This window comes from Saccopteryx leptura, chromosome X (genome assembly GCF_036850995.1).
Source record: "Saccopteryx leptura isolate mSacLep1 chromosome X, mSacLep1_pri_phased_curated, whole genome shotgun sequence".
Taxonomy (NCBI): domain Eukaryota; kingdom Metazoa; phylum Chordata; class Mammalia; order Chiroptera; family Emballonuridae; genus Saccopteryx; species Saccopteryx leptura.
In genome coordinates, this window is record NC_089516.1 from 106,905,665 (window position 1) to 106,915,631 (window position 9,967).

Below are 9,967 nucleotides of genomic sequence, written 5' to 3' on the forward strand. Positions count from 1 at the left end.
TTTTCTAGAGATTTTTTTTATCATCTATTTGAGCTACATCTCTTTCATATCCATGATATTTGATTTATTTTTTTGATGGCATTTGAAAGTGGTATTGTTAATAACAATAATAAGATAATTAAAAATAAAATAAAAATTGAAAAAATACAGTGAAAAATGAAAATTTTATAATGGTAAGTGGAACAAAAGCTACAGAAACCAAGGAGCAGGACCTTTGGAAAAATAAAAAAAGATAAAAAAGAAAGTAAAAAACAAGCAAAATACCACAAAGAAAAATATGAGTCCAAAATATAATAATTTGATGATAAATGATGTTTGGATGAGAGAAAAAAATAAAAAGAGAGAGAGAAAGGAGAAGGGAACAAAGTAAAAGAAAGAAAAAAGAAAGAGAAAAAAGAACAAAAGAAGTAAAGGTTTTAGAAATAAAACACTCACAAAAAAAATAAGAATGAAAAATGTAACAACTATGGGTAATGAAGTTCAAAATGGAAAAAAAAGGAAAGAGAAAAAAGAAAAAAAGAAAAACTACATAAAGTGTTTAAAAATTATAAATTTTTCCTGGTTTTGAGAGGTAACTTCTCTTTTTCAGCAGGTGGCGCTGTACTACAAGTTTTACCTTTGTGGGGCTCTTGGGCTGATGTGCCCCAGTGGCAATGAGGTAAGCTGGGCCTCAGTCTCATTGGTATGCGGAGCTTGTTAGGGCTTTGCAATTTTATGGCTCTAGCAATTGCAGTCTCAGTTCTCCAGGGGCTTCTCCCCACCTCCCTGACACTGAAGCTAGCAGCCTGCAGACTTAGCTGTGGGGTCTGCCTCAGGCACTGTTTGCACAGCAAGGGGATCTATGCGTAGCCAGGTCCTTCTTCCTGTACCACTCAAAGCACAGTTCTGGGCAAGGCAGTGGCAATAATAGCCACCAGCAGGAGCAGGCAGGGCAGGGTACAGACTGCAGATCAAGCGCCTTTCTTCTACACACAGGCAAAATTCCATGGACCAACAGGCAGATCTAGCAGGCCTCCGTGTGCGCAGGTTCAACTTCCATGGGCTTCTCGCGTGCTGTTTGGGAACCCGTGGTAGGTCACGTGTGGGTCCAGCTTCCACAATTACAGCAGTGTACACAGATGCTTGCATCAGCCTGTGAGGGCGCCCATCACCTGTGATCTCAAGCCAAGCCAGGAATGCACGCAGACACTCGCACAGATCCATTGAGGCGTCCAGCACGAGCACTTTCAGTCTAAGAACTCTGGCCCAGGCGCACACTCAGTGCCGGTGATCGTGGAGCCGGGAATGCACAAAGACACTCACATCAGCCCATGCAAGTGCCTAGCGCCAGCAATCTCAGGCTATGCACTCTGGCCTGTGCACGCGCCCAGCACGGGTGATGCTAGGTGGAACCACTTGCACTGGCCAGCGCGGGCGCCCAGCGCAGGCAGACTCAGGCTAAGGATTCTGGCCGGTGCACACGCCGAACGCTGGTGATGATGGAGCCAGCAATGCCCAAAGACACTCGCACCGGCCCACACGGGCACACAGTGCTGGCAATTTCAGGTGGAGCCCACTGCCTGTGCACTCGCCCAGCGTCCGCGATCTCAGGCAGAGCTGGTGTGTTCTTTTGTTTGGGCACCCACCCTAACTCAGCTCCTTCCCTTCTATCTCAGTCTCTCCACTTCACCTAGCTCCAAACAAAAGTGCCCCTTCCTCAGATAAGTGAGGAAAGCGAAATACCCTGTCCTCCGTCTTTTTTCCTTCTGAGCGGATTATATCTTCAGCCGCCTTTTCACCCAATCATACCTTTATCTGGTGTGTGTATATTTCAGGTGCTCCTGAGATCTTTAGTCTGTGTTTAGTTGTTGAATTTGTTGAAATTTTAAGGGGAGAGATCGGGATTATGCCTCACACCACCATTTCTCTGACGTCCTTTTTTTTTTTTTTTTTTTTTTTTTTTTTTTTTTTTTAGAGAAGAAATGACAGACAGACATATCAGCAATTTGTTTCTATATGTATTCTGACCAGGGATTGAACCAGCAACCTTTGCATATCAGGACGATGCTCTAACCAAGTGTGCTATCTGGCCAGGACAGCAGCTGGAGTTCTAAGGCACTGTGAAGGTAGAAATCCCTTTCCTTGTGCAAACTTTTTTATTCCTCTTAAGGCTTTCAACTAATTGAATAAAACCCACCCATATTATGCATAATAACCTGCTTTATTGAAATGTTTCTCTTTAAAGAAAAACCCCTTCACATTTAGACTGATGTTTGAATAAGTATCCTGGTGCCAAACTTAGCCATGTTGACTCATAAAATTTACTATCAGACATCGCAAGACATTCTTTGAGATCAATATTATCCTGATAGCAGAACTAGACAAAAACGACACAAGGAAACTACAGACCAATATCTTGTGTGAATATACAGATAAAAATCCTCAACAAAATATTAGGAAACTTAACTCAAGCACATATAAGATTATATACCAGGAACAAGTGAGATTTATCCCAGAAATGCAGGGTAGATCAACATAAGGAAATTAATCAGTGTGATACACATGTAAATAGAATGAATGTGAAAAACCACATGATCATTTTAATTGCTGCAGAATAACCACTTGAAAAAATCCAATACCGTTTCTTGATAATACTCAATAGGAACAGAAAGCAGCTTCCTCAACATGATAAAGGGTATATGTGCAAAGGCACAGCTAATGTAATACTCAATGGTGAAAGACTGAACTCTTTCCCAATCAAATCAGGAAGAAGACAGGATGCCCGTTACTGTCACTTTAAGATATTACTAGAAGTTCTAGCCAGAGCATTTAGGTAAGAGAATGAAATATAAGATATCCAAACTGGAAAATCTTTTTGTAGGTGGCACAATTCTAATACATGGAGTATAAACTCACTTAGCAAAGTGCAGAATATAAGATTAACATGTAAAAGTCAGTGGTGTCAGCCATAAATGCAACCACATATATGCCCTCACGGCAGAAGGAGGGTTATATACAGACAGTAGGAGGAGAAGGCAAACTGAAGACAGAACACAGATATGTGGCCATGATCCAAGGAGTCCCAAAAGCACTGGAAGCTAGAAAATGCAAGGAAGAGTTTGTGCGGTAGAGCCTTTAGGGAGTCTGGCCTTACCAGTGCCTTGATTGTGAACTTTTGTCTCCAGAACTGAGAGAGAAATTTTTGTCATTACAAACCTCCCAGTTTGTGGTAATTTGTTATGGTAGTCTTAGGAATCTAATACCATTATCCTTACATGATGTATTGTTTCCTCTTTGCCTTATACATGAATTTCATATTCTCTGTGGAGTTTTTTGATTATTGAGAGATTGTACTGAAAGAGGCACATAAGATGGTAATTGTCAGCAGTCATAGTCTCTAATTTAGCACCATTCTTATACCCAGCTTTGCAGTCATTTGCATACTAATGACAGTTAGTGACTAGAAGATTGCAAAAACCTCTAGTCAAAATTTTGCCTTTGGCCTGACCAGGTGGGCGTGCAGTGGATAGAGCATTGGCCTGTGATACTGAGGATCCAGGTTCAAACCTTTGAGGTCTCAGGCTTGAGCACGGAGTCTCCGGTTTGAGCATGGGACCACAGATATGACCCCATGGTCGCTGGCTTGAGCCCAAAGGTTGCTGGCTTGAGCAAGGGGTCACTGACTCAGCTGGAGGAGCCCTTTGGTCAAGGCACATATGAGAAGCACTCAATGAACAACTAAAGTGCTACAACTATGAGTTGATGCTTCCCATTTCTCTCCCTTCCTGTCTGTTCCTCCATCTCTCTCTGTCTCTCTAAAAAATTCTTTTTGCTTTTGACCATTTGATTCTCTTTATGGAGAAACAAGTCACATAGTTTAAGAGTCAGTATGTCCAGGCTTACACATTTATTACTGCTTCATTTCCTAAGTTAGAGCAGGTGGTGATCCGCGGAGCAGGATAGCCCTGAATAAATGCCATGGCGGCGGACCCAGTCTGCCATTTTGTATGGTTAAAATGGTTGGAGGAAGAAGAACAATTCCTACAGGTAAAGATGGTGCTGGTAGAGCTGGTGGGGGTGGAGTTGACCCTCCACCTGCCTGTGCCTGTGGTGGAGAAGGTCCTGGCACTTATGATCAATCTGCAAGTCCATGTTCTTATAATATAAATGATTCAATGTTCAAATGCCTTTAATAGAATATGCAGCCCAGAATGCATAGTAATTGATGTTTATGGTTTTTTATAGATTATACACTACTGAGTAGTGTATCAGCATTCAATGCCTTACCAAAACATATAAGTGTTTGGTGAGCATTTCAAATACTACATAATTACTACATCTGCTTACACTCCAGTTCTGAGTACCATTGGCATTCTCATCAAAGGCCCTGCAAAATACTACTACAAATGATGAAAGCCTAGATTTTATGATAAACATATACAAAGAATTTACTCTACATCCTTCAGGCCTAAGAGACTAGTTAAAATATGGATAATACAAAGTCATGGTTTGATTTCTAAGAAAGTCTGTTTTGGTACCATAGTGACTAAGTTGTTTTCTTATTATAAGCAATTAATAATCAGTAAAATCAATTTGCATAGGAATAAAGTTTATCAAAAAATTTTTTCTGGCCCTGGCCGGTTGGCTCAATGGTAGAGCATCGGCCTGGCGTGCAGAAGTCCCGGGTTCGATTCCCGGCCAGGATACACAGGAGAGGCACCCATCTGTTTCTCCACCCCTCCCCCTCTCCTTCCTCTCTGTCTCTCTCTTCCCCTCCTGCAGCCAAGGCTCCATTGGAGCAAAGATGGCCCGGGCGCTGGGGATGGCTCCTTGGCCTCTACCCCAGGCGCTAGAGTGGCTCTGGTCATGACAGAACGATGCCCTGGAGGGGCAGAGCGTCGCCCCCTGGTGGGCGTGCCGGGTGGATCCCGGTCGGGCGCATGTGGGAGTCTGTCTGACTGTCTCTCCCCGTTTCTAGCTTCAGAAAAATAAAAAATATATATATATTTTTTTCTAATTTTTGATTCTCATTATAATCCTGTAATGTTGGCAGGGTAAGAAGCTTCGTCTCACTAATTATAGAGGAGGAGACAAATTTTAAAAGTTCAAGCCACTAATCAAATGTCACATATTTCATTTGAAGCATGATTAGGATTTGAATACAGTTCTTATAGGTAATTCATTTCCCTTTCTGATGTAGGGGACTAGTTTCTCATGAATGTATGCCATCTGTCATACCCCAGTAGGGCTTTCCCTCAAGGGGAGGGAGCCTGGCTTAATTCTGAGATGTAAAAAGGATAGTAGGAGGATTTTAAAAAAATAAAAGCTTTATTGGAAAGAAATTATCTAATATTATAGGTACAGTGAATCAGAATGAGACTAAGAAAAAGGCCACCAGACTGGGTTATTTGGAGTTCACTGTCGAGTTTTGACATAACTTTTTAGTAGAATAGTAGACATAGACCAATTTAAGAAACAAACACCTACTGAGCATCCATTATATTAATATACAGTCTTCACATTCTGTGCATTCCCTCCAAATAGAAGCTATCCGAGGCCAGTACTTCCTCAGCTGTAAGTGTAGACCATCATTTTAAGATCCATGGGAGTTTTGTCAAAGACAATGCAGGTGGGAATGTAAAGATCACAGGTTTTAAAATGACGGTAGTCAAGACTGCAGAGGTCCACAGAAGAATTAATCACTACTTTCTTCATATTCTCTCGAGACAAATGACTCGAGGAGACTACTTAATTACTTCTAAAGTTTAGACCTCCTAATAAAGACCCCCTTTTAAAAGCATACAAGCAGTCCTCGCATTATGAATAAGATAGGTACTGTAGGTTTGAAAATATTTAGGTATTGATATACACAGAAAGGTAAAAATAAGGATAGTGTTAAAACAAACACCTGTCTAAATTGCATTAAATAGGCAAATGTACCTGTTCCAAGTTCCGTACAAATTCAACCTAAGAAATAAAAACAAATTCAACCTAAGAACAAACCTATAGAACCTATCTCGTTCATAACCTGGGACTGACTGTAATGGGATCTTTTTGTCCTAGATAATATGGGTAGATATGTAAAGTTTTCTTTTTTGAAATGATTGTAGTTGAGTTTCAAAGAAGTGCAAAAAGCTTTTGGAATTACTAAAATTATTGATGATTTTCATTTTGAAAAGAAGTACTGTGGACTCATTTTAAAAATTACCATAAAAATTTTCTCTCAAAAGTATTGCTTCCACAACATTTGGGGCAATTTAAGAAATTAATGGGTTTTTCCCCCACATGAAATTGATATTGTTTTGGAAAATTGTACTGAGTTATTGAAACTAAAATGTGTAATTACTGGTAAGTCTGCTTTTGGTCACATTTTTCTGTTGAACTCAGTGTGACAGGAGTAAAATAATCTATGTGGTTTCATTACCTTGGTTTGATGTTGCTGGAGTTCTGTTCCAAGGCCTTTGATTTTATGTTTCTGTTTTTGCAGCTCTTCTTGAATTTATAGTCAGTTTCTGAATTCTTCATTTTTCTGTAATGATCATCATTATAAATGTATACATATGTATTAAGTGAATTAAACTTACAAAATAAGTTTAAGTTGTACATGGTTTGATATATGTATATATTGTGAAATGATTACCACAGTAAGGTTAGGTAACGCACCCACCACATCACAATAACTTTTTTCAAGTATACAGTATAGTGTCATTAACCACAGTCACCATGCTGTACATTACAACCACAGAACTAATTCATTGTATAACTGGTAGTTTGTACCCTTGGACCACCTTCACCCATTTTTCCTTCCCTGTCCCTGGAAACCACCAATCTACTCTGTTTCTATGAGTTTGCTTTTCTTAGATTCCACATACAGTAAGATCATCCAGTATTAGACTTACTTTCTTAGCATAATGACCTCAGGCTTCATCCATATTTTTGCAGGTGGTAGGATTTCCTTCTTTTCCACAACTAAATAATATTCCATTGAATATATACATACCACATTTTCATTACCCATTCCTCCATGGATAGACACCTCGGTTGTTTCCATGTCTTGGCTATTGTGAACTTAACTAAACAACCCTTGTTTAGCATCCTTTTCCTGGTCACCTTCCCATAACTGGTCTCCCCTACCTAGAAGCCCCAACCCCCCTATTTCCTTAGCCTAGAATGGTTTATACGCCCAAGTTCTAACCACCCCTTTGAGTTACTCATCACAGCATGCTCCAATGTGTACTAGTGCATGTTCATAAATTTGTCTTTCTCTTGTTAATCTGTCTTTAGCCAGTCTAATTTACAAGGCCCCATTAGAACTTAAAAGAGGTGGAAGAAAAGGATTTTTTCCTCCCTATGAGGAACATTCATCTGGTGCATCCTGTCACAGCCTACCCTCCTCAGGCCTCTAAATAGGTTCAAACAAGCCTGAACACAGCTGGGGTCTGGCTCTATAAAGGTAATACTTACATCCTCTTTGCCCTTTGATGTACACATCATCTTGAGTTATTTTAGAAGGGTACACATAAACCCAAATAATGTTATTTCAGTTTCTTTCTTTTTTTTTTTAAGTGAGAGGAGGGGAGATAGTGAGACAGACTCCCACATGTGCCCCGACCAGGATCCACCAGACAAGCCCTGCCTGGGGCTGATGCTTGAATCAATTGAGCTATCCTCAGCTCCTGAACCCGACGTTCAGACCAACTGAGCTATCCTCAGCACCTGGGGCTGACGAGCCTGTGGGAGGGGAAGAGGGAGAGAATGGAAGAGGAGAGAAGCAGATGGTCGCTTTTCCTGTGTACCCTGACCGGGAATCAAACCAAGGACGTCTGCATGCCGGGCTGACACTCTTCACTGACCAGGGCCTTGATTTCAGTTTCTAAAAGTGATATGTCTTCCTAGCTAGAATTGTTTCTAGAGTCTATGGAATAAAACTTAATAATTGTTAGTAAATATACATTCTCAGAGTAGATTTTGCCTTCAGAAACTGTAAAATATCACTCAGATCCAAGTTGGAAGAAAGAGCCATCGAGCAATACAATAATAATAATGGCTGGGCTCGGAGCTGAAACACTAGCTATTGTTTTGTTCATTCATATCTGAGTCCCTGACCAGAAAATGATTTGACTTTGGTTGATGGGTATACAGCATAATCAACAGTTCAAATGCTATAGAAATGTTTACCTGAAACCTATGTACTCTAATTGATCAATGCCACCCTGTTAAAGTTAATAAAGTTAATAAAAGAAATGCCTGATCCCTATCTGAGTCCCTGGAAAATGGCCCACTGTGGCTGATCCAAATCTTCTCTAGCCTTTAAATTTCAAATCTTCCCCCAAAGCTCTCATGATCAGTCAATGACTTGGTTTTCTACTTAATGATTTTTTTTTCTAAATCAGAGGTGGCAGATTAATGAGGTCATAAAGGATTAATGGTGCTGACTACCCTCTCTCTCCTGGTCCCTTCATGTGTCTCTCCCCCAACTGCTGATTCACAGAACACAGTCAAAAGCAGCTGGCACACAGCACATGAAGCCATTGCCTGCTGAATCCTGACCTGCTCACCTGTGTCATCAGGAGTGAATGTGACAACAATATGATTCAGAAGAGGTGACTGGCTAGTACAACTATTGGAGAAGAGTCCCTATGACATCATCATCAAACTTGTAAAACTACATGTATATTACTATTAAAATCACAAAAGAATGATATATCATAAATGGTAATAAGCTATTCATCTTTGAATATTATTATGATCTATATATATTTGATATAGATCAAGAAAATAATATAGAATTAGCTTTGATAGCTGTTCTTTCTGTCCTGTAAAGAAATGACAAATGAGCCCTGGCCAGGTAGCTTAGTTGGTTAGAGCATCGTCTCAACACACCAAGGTTGCAGGTTCGATCCTGGACAGGGCACATACAAGAATCAGCCAATGAATGCATAAATGAGTGGTACAACAGGTCAGTGTTTCTCTCCCTGCTTCCTTGCTCTCTCTAAATCCAATCAGTAAATTATTTTAAATTTAAAATGACAAATGAGGTTATGCTGGATGCTTCCCAACAGAGATTTCAATTACTAGGAGGTCCTATAGCAAAGTACAGTGGCCAAGAGAGGCTTCTAGGGCCCTAGGCCAGCCCAGGCCAAACATGCTCTTCCTCCAAGGGGCAGAGATGCCCAGCCAAATGCCCACGGCTACTGGCTGGGTTCCCTTGTGAAGAGTAGCTTTGGTCAGTGAAGGCAAAAGTGTCTGCAGCCTTGCATCCTGTGTCCCACCCACTAGGCACCTCAGCCTTGAGCCCTGTCTCAGTGCACATCCGTGGAGCCGACCTGGCCATAGCCATGGTGGCTCGCAGAGCTCTGAGCCTCAGAAGAGTAGTGGTGGAGGGTGGGCTCCTCCCTTACCTGCCCAGCTACTCTGACTTCATAGCCTCATAGGCCTTCCCTGGAGGCCAGTAGTAGGGTTCATGGGATCATTGAATGAGTTCCATTTAATGGTGTATTGCATCAGAAGTGCCAGTCTTTGATGCCCTGCCCCCCAAGTCAACTCATTCCACCCTTTGCTGAAGAAAAAATGCCAACCTTTGAACAACTTCATTCTAATGTGACAGCTCACAATTTTGGCTAGCTTGGGGAGTGAACATCTGCTTTTAGGGCTCCTTGGAGAAGAGCCTCATCCCTAGGAGGTCCTATTATTCTGCCTTGGTAACCAAAAAGAGACAGCTCCACATCGAGGCACCTAGGAGTGGACCTGAACCTATACATGGCTATGTCTTTAGCATGGGAGGTTTGCATGACAGCAGCTTTGCAGTGGTCTGCAGCTGGCCTGTGTGTCAGCCAAGAGAGGCTTCCACGGCCCTAATCCTACCTGGAACCAATATGCTCTTCCTCTGAAGGAAGGAACATTTGGCCAAATGCCCACACCTGTTGGACTTAGCTCCTGGGCTCCTTCTGGGGGGGCTGCCTCTGCCAGTGCAGCCCAGACATGGTGG

The 9,967-nt window shown here is 41.5% G+C and overlaps 1 long non-coding RNA gene across 1 annotated transcript; it reads left to right on the plus strand.

The window, feature by feature from the left end:
• Nucleotides 1-586: 586 nt before the first annotated feature.
• Nucleotides 587-8,910, plus strand: LOC136385621 (uncharacterized). Its single transcript, XR_010747854.1, has 3 exons — nucleotides 587-682; nucleotides 1,955-2,105; nucleotides 8,471-8,910. It is a non-coding gene; the product is annotated as an uncharacterized lncRNA (long non-coding RNA).
• Nucleotides 8,911-9,967: the final 1,057 nt, after the last annotated feature.